Below are 18,576 nucleotides of genomic sequence, written 5' to 3'. Positions count from 1 at the left end.
AATAGGAATAGCAGTTCTTTACTAGTATGTATTACAAAGCAAACAAACACAAAAAACCCCCACGAAACCCACTAAACAACTACAGCATTAATGACAAACGAAAACAGTACCAAGAACTTTGAGGGTTTTGTTTCACAAAACCCAGGGCAGTTTGGTTTCGGTGTCCCTGCAGGATCCTCAGAGCACCAAGCTGAAACAGTGGAAAAGTCCCGGGCTGGTAGCTGGGATGGCAGGGTGTCTCGGAAGGCAGGGGCAGGATGTCCCGGCAGTGCAGGGGATGCAGGGTCACACTGTAGCAAGAGGAGCAGCGCCGAAGAAGCCGAAGGCGAGGCAGAAAGCGGCCCAGCTCCCGCGGGTGGCAGGGAAAACTCAGGATTCAGGCCGATCCTTTTGGCCACAGTGAAACTCTTTCAGCTAGCAACAGCCGTTCTCTCTTTCCCCGAACGCCGGAAAAAGAAGAGCCCGCAGCTGCCTCAAGCTCTGTATTTTACCTGCATTATCTCCCCCTTCAAACTTTGTCCACCTCTTTCTTTCGGTTAAGTACTCTCAAGTATCCAACACTTGGTCTCCTTGGTAACTTGTGGGGAAAAAATTCTTTAGAGAAAGAAGGAACAAACCTAACCCCCAACATTATCCACTTCGAATTTTTTTCAAGGTCCCCTTGAGGTATGCATCGGGTTTCTCCATCCTTTTGCATCACCTACCAGGTGCAACCTGGTCTCTGAGCAAAGACAATCTCACGGATGGGATTGTCTTTGCTGGAGGCAGGATTAATCCAAACAGTTTTTCTTAGCATACTTTTCATGTGTACCACTGGAACTTTATCTCCTTCTGTCGTTTGCAAGGGCTCAGATTGGGCCGGACTTGCTTGGTTGGTGGAACCTCGAGTGTTCACCAACCAGGTGGCCTTTGCTAAATTAATATCTCAATTCTTGAAGGTTTTTTCACTCAGTGCCTTCAAGGTAGTTTTAAGCAGGCCATTGCACCGTTCAACTTTCCCGGCCGCTGGTGCATTATAAGGAATATGGTACAGTCACTCAATGCCATGTTCTTTAGCCCAGGTGCTTATAAGACTATTCTTGAAATGGGTTTTATTGTCTGACTCGATTCTCTCAGGGGTGCCATGTTTCTACAGGACTTGTTTTTCTAGGCTCAGGATGGTGTTCCGGGCAGTAGCATGAGGCACAGGGTAGGTTTCCAGCCATCCAGTGGTGGCTTTGTTGGGGGTTAGGTTTGTTCCTTCTTTCTCTAAAGAATTTTTTCCCCACAAGTTACCAAGGAGACCAAGTGTTGGATACTTGAGAGTACTTAACCGAAACAAAGAGGTGGACAAAAGGTGGAAGGGGGAGATAATGCAGGTAAAAGACAAAGCTTGAGGCAGCTGCGTGCTTTTCTTTTTCTGGCGTTCGGGGAGACGCGTGTCTGCCGCTCCTCGAGGAGCTCTGCCGCCGCAAAGCACGCCGAGTGGAGAACGGCTCTTGCTGGCTGGAGGAGTTTCACTGTGGCCAAAGGGATCCAGTCCTGGGAAATCTACTATCACCGGGTCGGCCTGAATCCGGAGTTTTCCCAGCCACCCGCGGGGAGCTGGTCCAGGCCCTGCTTCGCCATCGGCTTCTTTGGCGCTGCTCCTCTTGCTACAGCGTGACCCTGCACCCCCTGCGCTGCCGGGACATCCTGCCCTAATTGAACAGCTTTGAGTTTAGCAAGTTGACTTGATCTTCTTTCTCTTTTAGTGGCTTTTGCAACCTGTCGTGTGGGGCTCTACACGGCTGCTTTCCACTTACGGTTCATTTCCACAATGCGACAGGAACTGTCAGTGAAAAGAGCGTAGTGTGTTTCTTTTGCTGCAGCTGGTTGTACGGAGGAGCTTCTTTAGCTTGTGTCACTTGTTCTTGCTCCTCTTCATCCGTGAGAATAAAGTTTTCTCCTTCTGGCCAGTTTGTAATTATCTCCAAAATCTCAGGGCGATTTGGGTTTTCAATACGGGCACGCTGTGTGATGAGGGCAGTCTATTTGCTCCATGTGGCATCGGTGGCATGGTGGGTGGAGGGAGCCTTTCCTTTAAACATCCACCCCAGCACTGGTAGTCGGGGTGCCAAGAGGAGTTGTGCGTCTGTGCCAATTACTTCTGAGGCGGCTTGAACTCCTTCATAGGCGGCCAAGATCTCTTTCTCTGTGGGAGTGTAGTTGGCTTCAGATCCTCTGTAGCTTCAGCTCCAGAATCTCAGTGGTCGTCCCCGAGTCTCACCCAGCACCTTCTGCCAAAGGCTCCAGGACAAACCGATGTTCCTGGCTGCAGAGTAAAGCACATTCTTCATATTTGGTCTCGTCCTGACTGGGCTGAGGGCTACTGCATGAGCAATCTCTTGCTTGATCTGGGCAAAGGCGTGTTGCTGTTCAGGGCCCCAGTGGAAATTGTTCTTTTTGCGGGTAACTAGGTAGAGAGGGCTCACGATCTGACTGTACTCAGGAATGTGCATCCTCTAAAAACCTATGGCTCTTAGGAAAGCTTGTGTTCCTTTTTTGCTGGTCGGTGGAGACATTGCTGTGATCTTATCAATGACCTCAGTGGGGATCTGTCACCGTCCATCTTGTCACTTTACTCCCAGGAACTGGATTTCTCTGGCAGGTCCCATGACTTTGCTCTTCTTGGTGGCAAACCTGGCTTTCAGCAGAATCTGGATGATCCTCTCTCTTTTTCCAAACACTTCAGCTGCAGTCTTCCCTCACACAATGATGTCATCGATGTACTGTAGATGTTCCGGAGCTTCACCCTTTTCCAGTGCAGACTGAATCAGCCCATCGCAGATGGTGGGGCTGTGTTTCCACTCCTGGGGCAGTTGGTTCCAGGTGTACTGCACGCCCCTCCAGGTGAAAGCAAACTGAGGCCTGCATTCTGCAGCCAGAGGAATGGAGAAAAATGCTTTGGCAATGTCAATAGTGGCATACTACTTCGCTGCTTTGGACTCCAGTTTGTACTGAAGTTCCAGCATGTCCGGCACAGCAGCGCTCAGCGGTGGAGTCACTTCATTCAATGCACGATAGTCCACAGTCAGTCTTCATTCTCTATCAGACTTGCGCACAGGCCAGATGGGGCTGTTGAAGGGTGAGTGGGTTTTGCTGACCACCCTTTGGCTCTCCAGCTTATGGATCATCTTGTGGATGGGGATCACGGCATCTCGATTTGTCCGATACTGCCGACGGTGCACTGTCGAGGTGGCAACAGGTACTTGTTGTTCTTCTACCTTCAGGAGTCCCACTGCAGATGGGTTCTCTGATAGTCCTGGCAAGGTGTTCAACTGCTTAATGTTCTCTGTCTCTACAGCAGTTATTCTAAAAAGCTTATCTGAGTCCTTTAGGGTCTTTATAATAGCCATTCCTGAGGAAGTCTATGCCCAGAATACACAGAACCTCTGGGCCGGTCACAATCAGAAGTTTCTGCCACTCCTTCCCGGTCAGGCTCACTTCGGCTTCAACCAGAGTCAATTCCTGTGATCCCCCTCTCACCCCAGAAATGGAAATCGCTTTTGCCCCCACATGTCTCGATGGCATTAGAGTACACTGCCACCTAGTATCTACAAAAGCTTCATATTTTTGTGGCTCTGATGTGCTAGGCCATCGAATCCACACAGTCCAAAAAACCCGATTTTCCCGTGCCTCTTCCCGGCTAGAGGCAGGGCCTCTCTAGCACTGGTTATTATTCCCTTCTTGGACATACATGGTAGAGGTTCCTTCGAGAGAATCTGACACAGCATTCTCACCTCCGTAATACTTGGCAGCTTGCTCATGGGAGGCTGAGGCTACTTTCATTCTAGTAGAACTCTCTCTGTTAGTGTTTCTCTCCTTGAGCTCACGTACCCGTGCTGCCAGGACAGAAGTGGGATTCCCATGCCACGCTCCCATGTCCTCCCCATGGTCCCACAGATAAAACCACAGGTCAGCTTGAGGGGTGTACCCTCTCTCTCTCGCTGGGGAATGTTGGGCTCTGATTCTGGGGCCTGTGACTCGCACCGGTGCTACATGGGAACTGTTCCTTCTCATCTCCTCTCTTATTTCCCTCATCTCCTCTTTGAGTTCTTTCACCACCACAGAGACATGAGCCTGCATTGGGCCACTGATCATACTTTCATAATTTCTGAGCTTGTTGGCAACAGAACCCACTGTCTCTCGGTTATCCTCGGCATTAATTGTTGCGATGGATGTGGCGTATTGAGATGGTCTATGAGTTGCCAGATTCCACAACATGTGCCCTGTGCATCTAACCTTGTCGGGGTCATTATCATGCTGTTCGGTCCTCCCAAAAAGTACTTCCAATACTGCCACTTTTCTCAACTGTTGGATTCCTTCCTCAAGGGTCTTCCATCACATTCTATTGTTGTGCTCTTGCATGCTGTCTCTGTGGACAAATCTCTCTCTCACACTCATTAGAAGTCGTTCCCAAAGGGAAAGGGGCCCTTGCTCTCTTACAAATACCTGATTTATACCTGAGTCCTGGGTCAAGGGTCCCAAACTCCTTGCTTCAGCACTATCCAGTTGTACGCCTGTACCCATAAGGTCCCAGACTCGAAGTAGCCAGGCTGTATAAGCCTCACGTCCTCGTCATGCAATATCTTTTTGCAGATTACGTAGACTTTCATACGACTGGGACTCAGTGATGATCTCAACCTGTGGCTCTTCTGTGGATTGTGAGGGCCCTCCTTTCTTATCCTTAATACCAGGATCTGACAATTTCACTTTACACTTCTTTGTTTCCACAGGGGTGACTGCTGCTGGCTGTGGCTGCCCTTGTGGTTCAGCTGGAACCTGGACAGTTGTAACGTCTGTGGGTTCCACTGCTGCACCATCAGTCTCTTCCTTCTTGGGGCAGGGGGAGGGTTTTTCATGAGCTGGGGAAATGTACTCCCTCAGCATCTGGCCCATCTCATGCATCTCTTTTACCAGAACCTCAACCCAATCCCGGTGGGTTCTTTCTGAGGCAAGCTGTGGGGCAGAGTCAGGCTCTGGGGTATCATCTCTATTCTGTGGGGTAGGTATCAGGGTGGTTATCCAGGTCAATCTTCCCTTATCTCTGAATGCTAAATAGAATACGCCTATTAGCAGCACCAGCCATTGTATGATATCATTAGCATTCAGAGAGGGTCTAAACCCTACAAAAACTGGTGGGGCAGACCCAAAGAGGTGGGTAAAGGGTTGGGAAAAAAACTCCCCCGGTGTCATTTCCTCACAGTAGGTACCATTGTTAAAGTAACTCCAAAAACACACAGTTAGTGTACGATAGCCCTGAATCCATGTGCCTGCCTTCCAGAGGAAATTAAAAATCCATGAGTTCTTCACTTTATTAAGCCATAAAATAAACTGGATGACGGTCACAGTAGCCTTAGTTATAGGGCCCATGTTTAGATAAGGGCCTGCAAATGGAAGGAATACAACCACAACCACATGCCATCTAAACCAGGGTAAGTTAGACCACATAATGCTGTCTAATGAGGTTTTTATATCCAACGCACACAAAAGAAAGTACTAGGTTAGTCAGGAACCACTATTTCTTTTCCCTTTTCTTTTCTCAGTGCCGTCAAGCCCCACATTGGGCACCAAAATTTGTCTTGGTTTGGGAAGACAGGTGTTTGCCAGGTAATAAAAAAAAAACCAACTGCAGTTTCTTTTGGAATGGAGAGTGTAAACCCCCACTGCACTCCCCCCCCCTTTTTTTTTTCAATTATAAATTACAATCAGAGGCTCTTAGGCAAAGATTTGGGAAATAGGAATAGCAGTTCTTTACTAGTATGTATTACAAAGCAAACAAACACAAAAAAAACCCCAAACCCACTAAACAACTACAGCATTAATGACAAACGAAAACAGTACCAAGAACTTTGAGGGTTTTGTTTCACAAAACCCAGGGCAGTTTGGTTTCGGTGTCCCTGCAGGATCCTCAGAGCACCAAGCTGAAACAGTGGAAAAGTCCCGGGCTGGTAGCTGGGATGGCAGGGTGTCTCGGAAGGCAGGGGCAGGATGTCCCGGCAGCGCAGGGGGTGCAGGGTCACACTGTAGCAAGAGGAGCAGCGCCGAAGAAGCCAAAGGCGAGGCAGAAAGCGGCCCAGCTCCCGCGGGTGGCAGAGAAAACTCAGGATTCAGGCCGAATCGGTGATAGATTTCCTAGGACTGGATCCTTTTGGCCACAGTGAAACTCTTTCACCTCTCTTTCCCTGAATGCTGGAAAAAGAAGAGCCCGCAGCTGCCTCAAACTCTGTCTTTTACCTGCATTATCTCCTCCTTCCAACTTTGTCTACCTCTTTGTTTCGGTTAAGTACTCTCAAGTATCTAACGCTTGGTCTCCTTGGTAACTTATGGGGAAAAAATTCTTTAGAGAAAGAAGGAACAAACCTAACCCCCAACAGCATTACATATTTTGATTTGAGAGAAACGGCTGTTTGAATAGAAAGGTAGCTGGTGCAACATGAAAAGTAAGTGTCTGGAAGAGGGGAAGTTTAAATCACATTTCTGCCATGTATCACGTGAGTCACCACACTTGTATACCCTTGGCTTTCCTTGGGTAGAATTATTCCAGTTTATGGAAAAGACGAAAATAGAAATTAAAGGGAATTTAAGTCTTACTATTGCACAGGACTTTGTCAAGTTATTTTCTAACTCAAATACTGCTTAATGATGACCTGAGATTGAACATGTATAATAAGGTAGAAAAATATTTATCTGGGAATAGCAAATCTGATGTAAGCCTCTTTCCATCACCTTTTTGCCTTACCTTAGTACTGTTGAGAGCCAAGGGAGTCCTGAGCCAACACTGATTTAGGCTGGTATGCACACCAGGTGCAGGATGACACACTCTGTCCCCCTCCGGGTTAGCTCATACAGTGCAGTTTCTGCAGTGAAATACCTGCTTTTTGGTCCACAACAGATGTGGTTGTACAGCTTCTGGTTGTAGATCTCATGCAGTTCATGGTATGATCTCTGCACAGGAGTCCTTTACACAGTGAAGATCTGTGCTTAAAAAACTGAGTCTCATCAGGTGTAGCATGGGCCCCTCATAGGTGTTCCACACCTTGCAAAAATCCTTCATGTCTTAGCTTTCAGCCTCCATTCACAAGAAAATGAGGTTTAGAGGATGTCTCTCTCTTTCTCCCTGAGGAACTTAGTTTATTTGCATAAACTAGAAATCTGAAAACATAACAAAAGCAGATATTTCTTTTTTGAAATGGAAGAATATAAATGTGTGTTGAACCTTTTGTTTTTCAACATTATTAAAAAATTACCATCTTCATTCAGTGGTAGACTACTGCTTTTTTTAATCACTGTCTTTGGTTTCCTAGTGAACTAAGATGTTCTTTGGCTACTGCCATGGAATTGTGTAGCTTTTTCCTAATACTGATAGAATTTTAGGGTTAAAAGGGAGCACAAGAGAGCATCTAGTTCATCACCCTGCCCCAAGGCAGCATGAGCTAATCCTGACAGATGTTTGTCTAACCTGTTCCAAAGCTTTACAGATATTCTTTAGGGCCCCAGGCAAACTATTACAGAGCTGCACTACACTTACTCTTGGGTATTTTCTGCTAATGTTTAAAAAACTTCTGCTGTTTAACTTGTCATTTCTTGTCACTGTGAATATGGAAAGCAGATTGCTAGCTTGCCCTTTGCAGTAGTTTGGGGCTGTTTTTGTTTTGTGTTTGGTTGGTTTGTGGGCTTTTTTTAGCTTAAAAATCGTATAATGTCTTTGCTGTTTCGCTTTGCTTCCTAGAGTTCCAGTCCTTTCAGTCTTCTTGTGTGGCTGATGTTTCTATAGACAAAACATATTGCTATCCTGTGTACCTGTAAGCTCCATTCAGACAATCCCTGCATTTCTTTTTTTACCATGACCCAGAATATATTCTACCAATCAGTTTTACTACATTTTTCTGTACTAGAAACTTAGTTCTTAGAAACCCCTCTTCATTTGTAGTCTGCTATTGAAATGATACATAGCAGCACTAGAGAGATAGCTGATGTATTTTTTGGTTTTAGAGATTACCACAGTGCTGGCAGTAGTAATATCTATATCCTTACTTAGTAGTTACGCTTTCCTCAACATATGCTTGAGGCAGGTGTTGGAGACTAGATACTGAATTGGATGATACTACCAAAAATGGCTGCATGGTCTAATAATCTATGGTTTTCAGTGATGTCTTACTGCTGAATATATGAAACTTCTGAACAATGTTTCTTTAATGCTTTAAAAATTGGTACAATAATTGGGCATGTTAAAAGACCTATTGAGTGTTCATTTTATACTAAGTTCATAAAGAGAAATCTGCACTGTTGGCTGTCTCACTGATGGTCATGTCATTTGCTGTTCCACTGAAGAGTCAGCAAATGCTGAGGGTCACGGGAAGCCCCTGGCAGACAAACTCTATGGAAATAATTTTACCCCAGCTTAAAATGGAGGGACTTGCAGCCAGTCCACATCCATCCATGGAAGCTAGGCATTTATAGATATCAGAGGCACTATGAATGACTTTTAATCTTTGGGGAAATCTTTAACAAGCATTAATCCTAACCATGGTCTTGAATTTCCATGACTATCTCTACAAAAATGTATCTCTTGGGGAAAATAATGTTTTGGTTTGATTGTTAAATTCAGAGTGAGGAGTTCAGTTATTTGTGTAAGACTGTTATTAAGTCATCATGTCTTAAGTGATTTAAAGGACTTTGCTATAAAGGAGCTTTCATTTTCACCAACCCTATCTTACTAGAAAGCAAACCTTCAAGGTGGGAATCCAGCTTCTGAGAAAATGTTCTTCTATAAAGAAAGTTCTTTTTGGCTATTACTTTTTGTTAAAAACAAAAAAAAAAGTTTCTTTTTTTGTCTTCCTTTCTTACTTGTTTTCTTTTTGAGCATTCAAATATTATCTCAGTCATGTCTCTGTCACTGTCCCAATTTTTTCTTGAATGTTCTGTTTTAAGATATGTGCACCTTGTCTAAAAAGACAGCCGGGATGCCACAAATAGTGTGCTCTATTTATGACTGCAAAGTAATTACAATGGAATTTAAAGACTTGGTTTATAGATCCAAGACTAGGATCTTCTGTGTGCACTAAAAGGATGAATCCTTTCCAGACCACTTCTTCTTTGGCTGAAGATGAACTTGAGGAAGCATTTTGGAGTGTCAGCCAAGGCTGCTTTTAGAAAGACCTGGGTGGGATTCATACTGTTGATATCCAAATAAAAATAGGCCCTGATTTTAATCTCTGCATGGTTACTTTATTGTAGCTATGAAACCATGAATTAACTTTAAGGCTTTCAGGCATGAAAGGACACATATAAGTAAGTGCCTGTTATCTTTTTTAGATTCATGGGAAAATATTTCATCCAGTGTCCTAGCAGATTTCTCTTGTGGACTTGTCATTTGTTTATTCTCTTTCTGTGTGGTATGCAATTTAGTTTGTTTCCTGTGAGAGAAAAATCTCTGTGACTGGGAGAAATATGTTACAGGAACAGAAGACGGGCAATTTGGGGAAGAGAGAGAGGCTTATCTGCTATATATAAATGAAAGTGTACTAAGTATTCTTTGCTTAAGGTGAAGCTGAATATAGCTCTTTCTGGTAAATGTCACTGAAAATTGTACAGTTTCAGTATTTGTCAGAAAAAGAGTTTATTTCAGAATTCAGTGATGGGCAGCAGTTTCAGAATATAGGCCTAATTGTACGAAGGATATAAACACAATCATTCAAAGGAATATATATTAGACTATCCAGAAACCTTTTAGAGTTTAAATACTGTTCTCTCCCTGGTTTTTTTAGACACCTCAGCACCCCTATCCCTATCCATAAATCATATGGATCTCAGGGCATAATTTGGAGGACAAATATACTTATTCTGCATATAATTTTAACACTTAAACATAAATGAAAGTAATTTTGGGACAGGAGAGAAATATACATTCATAGTGTGTGTGACATAGAAAAATGCATTCTCTAAGCACTACTTTACATGATTTTGGGGTAGAGAGGTCTCTTTGCTATCAAACTAAGACTTCCTTTGTCTTCAAGACTAAGGATAATTGGCTCATGACTGTATTCCTAAGAAAATGTTTATATTTTGGTATCTAAAGAATAAGATATGCTGGTATTCAACATATAGAGACGGTCTCTTTCTGATTTGTTTCTTGAGATACAGTCAAATGGGATTTCCATGTCTAACTGGAAGGCAAAACTGGACTCACCTAGTGATAATGACATCAGTTAATGCGCCATGGCCTATAATGTACAGGCAGTACAGAAAAGATCAGTGATACCACTTTGAATTTAGCCATTGAGTAAACATACAGTCAAAAACAGGCTTGCTTCTCCTCATCAGCATGAAAAATCAGATACTTTAAAGTCCATTCTGCATTCTTTTATTATGAAGCTACACTTCTTGAGCTGACCTGCATGATAATGACCTTATTAAAAAAAGCCTTCCAAAAATGAAATTCCCTGCTTTGTTTATATTTCTTCATGGAGTATGAACATTTTATTTTTTCCTCCATCTGCTCCACTCTGTGTTTCAGCTTTCCTTTTTTTTTTTTCTACAATGTCATTTGACAGCTGCAATAAATGTATTAGGGTTCCTATATATAGTTAAACTCGTGGTCTTAGCCCAGTTAGATTAAGACAACAAAAAATGCAAAATTAAAACAAGACTGGTGTGCCAAAAAGGTGGCCTAAATGGAGTGATGTGGTTGTCCTTGGCAGTCTGCTGAGCAGATACTGTCAGCATCACTTGGAGGGGAGAGGGAGCAGGAGATGAGCAAAAAAAGACCATCTGCTGTGCAGTTTTTCACTCTGGGATTATACAGTTTTCCTAGTCCCTGTTCCAAAAGTGGCAGATCTTGAATGTCTGTGTGGTTTTTTTAGTAGTTACATATAGCTGCAGTGCATGTTGGCAAACAGAACTGACACCATCTTTGTCAGGAAGCAAACAATTTTCTCCTTAGTTAGTCTGAGTTTAGCAAGTACTCCTGTTCATCCTGACCATCTCTGCATTCCCAACCTACATAATTTTGCCTTTTTACCCTTCTCAAAGAGGAAAAATTATACCCAAACTCCAGATATTTTAGTGAGCCTCTACAATATTATTGCAACTGTATTGGCATAAGTGAGAATTTCTCTTTGGGGCAAAGGCTGCTAATTAAACAAATTCACTAATGCCACTCAGACTGCCTATCAGTTACTGCAGCACTGTCAACATTCTTATATTTTTTAATTTTTTTTTGTTGAGACAGACATGAGGACACAGAAAATTAATACATCCAAAGACTGGAAATTATTTATAGCTTTGTAGAATGTAAAAATACGTGGAATAAAGCATACTTGTGTACCTGTGCCATGTGAAACTTGTTCTTGTCCACACATTAGTGGGAATTTGGGTTTACAAACTTGGCATACCTTTTCCTTCTCCTAGGTCTATATAGCAGGAATCTGCTCCGATATTCTGCTCTGTCGGCATGGGCAAAATGGCTTGTGAAATCAGCAAACTCATTAATTGGAATTTAAAAGGTTAACAAGATCTGAATATAGGAAGTACAACCTAATAATAATTATAATAAGTATAACCTAATAATAATAACATAATCCTTTTATGAGAGAAAAAAAATTGCCCTTAGAAGCTTAGCTGAGGCTAAATCATCATTTGGGTAATTCAGTTGACAGTTATTTAATGTTGGCAGCAGTATGTGTGTATGTACCACTGCCCTGGTAGCCAATGGAAAATGTCATAAACATTCAAGTGATTTATCAGTTTATAATCGTTATGCATTGTAGTAGCTAGAGGCCAAGAGGAAGATAGTAGAGATTCTGCTTTTGTTCAAATTTTCCCTGTGGAAACATCCTACAGAATGGTAGTAAGAATGAAATCATGTTTTACTATGGAAACCCAATAGAATTATCTCATCCAAAATCCTATACAATTTACTGGCCATAATTATAATTCTTTGCTCTATTGACCATAACACAGAATTGCACTTACTGTGGGATGTTTGAGAAAACAAACTACAAAAATTTTTGATGAGGTTATCATTCTCCATTAAACTTGGTAGTATTCTTCCCAAATTATCTAAATAAATAGTGTCCAGAATTAGCACATCCTTAAGGTGCAGCTTTTATAAAGCCAGTTGCGCTACCATAAATCATTTCTACCAAAGAAAAGATTAGGTATAAAAAATAGGACTAATCTAAAGCAATCAATGCTCAATCTACCAAGCCACATGTGCAAAAAAAAAAAAAAAAAAAAAAAAATTAGGTGGGCTTAATCCCTAGTAATTTCTAGATGTTTTCCTTTTTATTCCAAAGCTGATACAGAATGATCAAAGACTTCCCTAATTTAAATCTCTTCAATCCACCTGTAGTTTCTTGGACTGTAAATATTACCTTCTGACTATCAATAGTGTTAAGTGATTGAGGTTTTCCTGAGTCTGCAGATGGCCTGAATCAAATCTCAAAGCTGCTTCTGTCCTGCCACTTTGAAAAAAGATGATGCACATCATTGTTCCTATTATTATATGTTTCCATAATGGCCTTTTTAGCAAGTGGTTTGCATGTTTCCTCAGGAATTCAAATATTCTCTCATTATCATAAGTGGAGAAAGCTCTGAGTTTCTGCTATCCAATCATTAATACACTTAGCCCTCTCAAATTCTGCACATTCTTAAAAGTCTGCATTGAGAACTAGGATTGTTTGCTTTTGTACATTTCTTTAGTAGAAATGAATGTAAGAATTATGGTGACAGAGCTGCCCTTACAAAGAAAAATGTAAAATTTTCAATCAGTACTATTTTTAGAGGCTGTTTGGACAATTACAGAAAAATCTTAGAAAATTTATTTTTGAATGCTAGCCTGTCATATAAGTAATTTATAACTTTTTTTGGTTTTTTATAGTCATATCAAGAATTGCTTATTCTACAAGACTGTTTAATAGGTAAACATTATAGAAGAAAAGAAGCCATGAGGACTCTGGGGACAAGTGACTTGAAAAATTTAGCATGGCAGTAACAAGTTGAATTTCGTAAGAAAGAAAAGAGAAAATTAATCTGGGTTTTCTAAATGTATGGGATTACAGCAGTCAGAAAAATTGAGTTATATTTTCATATTTACCTCAGCACAGCTCCATTTTTTGTGTTTATCATAACATGCTGAATAATTGCCCCTCTCTGGCACTGAGACATACTACAATATGGGTGTGCTACATGTAATCAGAATCGATCAGTACTGTGCCTTTTTCCTGCCTGATATAATTTCTGTAAGGTGTATCTGCAGCTTTTGCATAGTTAGGCATTCTGAGCTTTTAACAAAACTAGCCAATTTGTTTTTAAAACACAGCTTCAAAATATAGACAACTAGTCCCACTGTTTTCATGACTGATTTGTGAGTTCTGTGACAGAGGGCTAATAAGGATTCAGACCACCATTACACAGTGAGTCTGAGGTCCTGCTTTAACTCAGCTGTATGTGGACAGGAAACAGAAGGAACAGGAGCAGCTCTGAGCCAGTTTTAGACCCCTTTGAAGTCTGGAGCTGTCCTCAGATATACCTAGTTCTTACAAGAAACTCGAGCAACCTCAGAACCTCACTGTCCATTGCTGTAAAGGAGCAGAGTGCAGCAGTGATCAGGAAATTCAGTCCCTGGTTCTGTGTGGAGAGCTTTGAGTGATCAGGGTTACCACTGCTACCGTATAATTTTTTAAAATATCTTGAGAAATTCTTTTCAGGGATGCAGGTTATATTTTAAGTTGTCCTTCTTGTCTTTCTGTTGTAAAAGGGCTGGGACATTCAAAGCCAAGTTAGGCCCAACACACAGAGGGACCATTAATATACACCAAATGGGAGATCTTCTTAATTTCATAAGGTCTAGACTGAAAAGGAATAGATTGCGTTACACTTGTGTGTAGACTGCATTTAAATCACATATCTTATTTTGCTGTATGAATTTTATATCTCATGTACTTTCACTTTTATTTAAATGCCAGTATAGAATGCAGTACTCTAGGCTACCAGATGTGTGTTAGCAGCAAAGAGTTAAGAAACTGAGAAAGTCCAAACATGAAGAAAAATGTAAAGACATGTTGCAGTCTGATGAAGATTGCAAGACCATCATAGCAAAGCCCAAAAACATCTTTCAAACCTCAGGAAAACATGCACTAAAGAGTTACCATGGGAACAACAAATTTAAAGAACAAATGAAAACCAACAGCTATTTACACCCCAACAGAATTATACAAACCAACAACAAAAACAGAATTGTAAATCAGCTACACTCAATAACTAAGCAGAATGTGGAAAAGCTAAAATATTAAACATAGGAATAAAGGAGGTGGGGGAGGGCAGGAGAGGAACCACCCAACAATCCAGTGCTAAGAACATAAAACAGAAAATAAAGATGCTGTATCGAAAACAAAACTGATCATTAACACAAGACAAAATATATAGCTAAGCAAATGCTTCAATCTAGATAAATGTTAGCACTTTTTGTGTGATTTCTGCTAATTTCTTTACTGTATCATCAGTGAGTTTTTTCAACATCGATCACAAGCAGCCTGTACTGAAATCGGTGTGTTATGCTGATTTAATCAAAACAGCTTTTGTCCATCATACTGGTATTCATGAAGAATATATTAGATATTGATACCTTGAAAATATAGAATACATGGGATTTTGATTAAACGGATGTCTACCTATATTTCCTTAGACATTCAGGTCCCTTTAAACTCAGGTTCCTCCAATATATGCCTATCTATTTTTAAAAGCCAACTATGGGAAACTAAAAAATAGTTTTATGAGGTGACATTTGACATGAAGAGGAAAGGTTATTAGCCTATAGCTGGAATAATTTTTAATTGAGAACTCAGATGTGATAAAAAGATAAGTGAGAATAGGCCCCCTAAGATTAATTTGTGTGTTGAGAGTATCTTGAAAATGTTGTCTTCCTCAACCAAATAGTCAATTTATGGATATGATGCAAATAAAAATTTATACTGCAAGTAAAGGAAAAAAAAAAAACCCCAAACCCAAAAACTTATCATACTTTAGTGTGTTGGAAGCATCCTTCTTTATATTTTACTTATGAGATAAAATGCAGCTTCACAAATTACTAGAGTCCATTAAGGAAGAACAAGACTGTGTGGTCCAAAGCCTCAAAGGAATTCTGGTCTATGTTCGGGAAGCAGCCTATTCATTTTCTCCCAGACAAATATTTGTTACTTAGCCCTTAAATCAAAGATGGGTTCATGCTGCCAAATAGATTTGAATTAAAACCATTAGAGAATTTTAGGTCACTCCCTTCCAGAGCTTTGATTTGTGCCCATCTCTTAATGTGGTGAGGCTTTTAAACTTCGGCTTGCTTTACCATCATTAGTTAACAGATGAAACTGTGTGAACATGGAAGGGAGGGTGGGAGGAATCCTGCTTTTTGGAAGATTCTGTGAATTTTCTTTGGCTTGACTTTGAGTTTGCCTCTTTCCCCTTTTTGGCAAGGTCATGGTTCTCATGAATATTTGACTGAGCAGTTGAATCTGCATATGAGAGAACTGAAAATGGAAGTGGGTATTTTGACTTGATGCTAAGGACAAGTAAGTAACACAATACATATTATATATTTTTACACTGTACTTGTAGAAGATAATCATCTGCACATAAAAGTTGCAAACACCTTTGTTGGGTGAATTTGAATTACTGAATTTGTTCCTCATCATTCTTCTTGCAGAGAGAGGTAACATGTTAATCAGATAAATAATGAATTAAAAATAGATTTTGATTCTATTGGCCACTGCTTCAAAAAAGAGAAACCCCACCTCTTGCTGGTTGGAGGAAAAAATTATTCCCTTGTTTGAAGGTAATCACCAATTTAAAATCTACCTGGTCACGTAAAGTCAGAGAGGTTAGTTGTCTGCTTCAGATACCAGTTAGTGTCTGTGCCACAGTTGGGAATACATCCCAACTTTTGTTGGGATCTCATCTGATGGGTTATCATCTCATGATGACATTCTGAGTTATTCCAAGTAGGTCAGTGCCTCCTAGAATAGTCATTGAATATGAGAATCTGTGAAAAAGTTGAGATTTAGCAGCAAGTGGAGAAAGTTACAACAATGCTATATTAACACCTTGAAGCAAATTAATTGTGCTTCTATTGTAGAGATATCATACTGAGGTTAATCAAAAGAGAGTGAGTTAAGAGAAAACCACATCCTTCCCACCTTGAAAAGTGTGGTATAATCAATTGCAAAAAATAAATGGGTGATCAGTGAAGATCTGTTTAGTTTACTATTTACTGTTTACTGCATGGTTGCTAAGGAATGTGTTGGAAGATGGGGGCCACGTTTGTGAAATTAAATCTTTTTATCCATTACAGATTTTGTTCCCTGTGTGAGTGTGCGTCAGTAGCACATAGTGAAATTCAAAGTTATTTTAGATTCCTTCATCACATGTGTGCTGACTGCTACTGAAAATCTTGTATGATTTTAAAATACATTCTACACTATAGAACTCAAAAATTAATGCAACGTTTTGAAGAATTTCAGTTTTTTGATGGGAAAAACAAACCAAAACAACCCAAGCCAAGCACCATGGATTTGTTCCTTTTTGTTTACAAAGATATGATTGTGAAACATTGCTAATAAACTTTTATTAACAATAATAAATGACAGCTGTGTGTAACGTACCAAAAGCCTGTTCCAAGATTCATTTCTAGGTTGCATGTCATGTTTAAAGCTATAAAGTATAATGACCTTTTCAGAGATCAAAGCCCTGCCTTTTTTTTTTTTCCAAAGGATATGTTTGAGGTTGTAAGAGCAGTGAACCCACCGAGTGAGGTTTCAGTTTCTACCAAAAGTTCATTAATAGAGAAGTTGAGAAGGATGGTGCCATGGGTGAATAAGGGGACAAGTCAGGTGGACAAGTAGTTGACTTTTACCACACGCACTTTTCCTCATGCACGATCCAGTAGATCAATTTGATACCCATGGATCCTCCCCCTAACAGAGGACTCTGTCACGAACCTGCTGTAGGTGGATTTCCTATGTGCATTGTGGTGGATGTGTGGCTGGCACAGAGCAAGGCTTTGCTGTTAGTCAGCTTGCTATGCTTCATCAGTCATAACACTGCACTCTCTCATGCCTGCACAGAAGCATGTCTAATGTGGTAGCTTTGATGCTCTTAGTCTTGTGGAAAGATTTCCAGACTGGCTCCATTCAGCTGGTGTAAGCCTGCCAAAGGACAGCCACATCATCTGGATGCACATTCCTGTATCCCCGTCAGTATTGTCACAGGCCTTGATAGTACTCCCTGTCTGTAAGGAATCTTTACTGATGCATGCTTTCGAAGAGTACATGTTCTTCCTATGGCATGTACTATGCACTTTGCTTTTATTTAAACTAGTGGTTGTTCAGAAAGGTATTAAAAGGCTCTCACTGTCCTCAAACTTGGCCTGAAGTTTATAAAGTACAAAACAGCAAACTGATGTGTGAACAAGCGATGATTTTTGGAACGAGCTCCAAGGATATTGTCACATATAGGGACAAGGATATTTTTGTTAGCTACCTTTGACCAGAAGTCTTGTCTGGAGAGATCAGGCAGTCTCCCTACAGCTGGAGCTTGCAGGTTGTCTTGCTCTGCTGTAACATAAAACAAAGTAACATAGATCATATAATGCAATGTTGCTTGCCAATACTTGCCATTGTAAAATTCAGATGTAATTCTTCCAGGCATTTCTCTGTTGTGTGAAGGACCATGAACCCTGTTATGAGTATTTTAACCACAAGGTTCCAAACGCCAGATAAAATAATTTTGTTAAGTCTTCTGAGAAATAAGTAAAAATTTATGATGACTGCAAAATATTTTTTCAGTGTTTTTTCTGAATGAAATTTTGTATAAACCATTTCATGTTTTATGGGAAGATCAGCATGGTCTTTGCAGAACATCCATGGTAGAAGCTGTGACTAAGGGAAGGTCCTTCTTGTCAATTTTGATTGACCCAGTAAGGTAAGATTCCCATCTCTGTTCTCTTTCAAGAGTGTTACAGCACCACTGACTTTGTCTGTAACTGTAAGTTACTGAGTAAGGATAGGCTTCTCAAGGAATATATTCAAACTCCTCACTGTTTATAACAGTGCTGACACTGAGCAGATGTTGAAAAGTGTAGTTCTAGTGGTGACTTGTACTTTCACAATCTCTGGTCAATATTCTTACCTTTTCTGCTCTTAGGCAGCATTTTTCTCTGCTGTATTCATCCTTAAAATTCTTTAGCTGAGTAGAGATAGCACAGGTGGGGTTCATCATCAAAAGCACCTGGTATTTCACCTTACTTTCATTCAACATTGTTTTAACTTCCTGGCCAACCTTTCCATAAGCCAGCTTTCCAGCTTCTTGGTTTGCTTACAAGTGCTGTAGAGAATCACAAGGATTTTGCCCTTCTATGCTTAGGCTGGCATCACCAAGTGTTTCAGCAGTGATATCTTAGCAGACAGGTTTGGGTGGTACTACTCCATTGCAGACACAGAGATTGTAGATAAGCACATATATTTATAAAGGCTGAATTTTGGAAGAGACCAGATACCACAG

This window comes from Chamaea fasciata, unplaced genomic scaffold (genome assembly GCF_029207755.1).
Source record: "Chamaea fasciata isolate MVZ Bird 193981 ecotype frontalis unplaced genomic scaffold, bChaFas1.0.hap1 SCAF_1, whole genome shotgun sequence".
Classification (NCBI taxonomy): domain Eukaryota; kingdom Metazoa; phylum Chordata; class Aves; order Passeriformes; family Sylviidae; genus Chamaea; species Chamaea fasciata.
Note: the sequence above shows the minus strand (reverse complement) of the source record.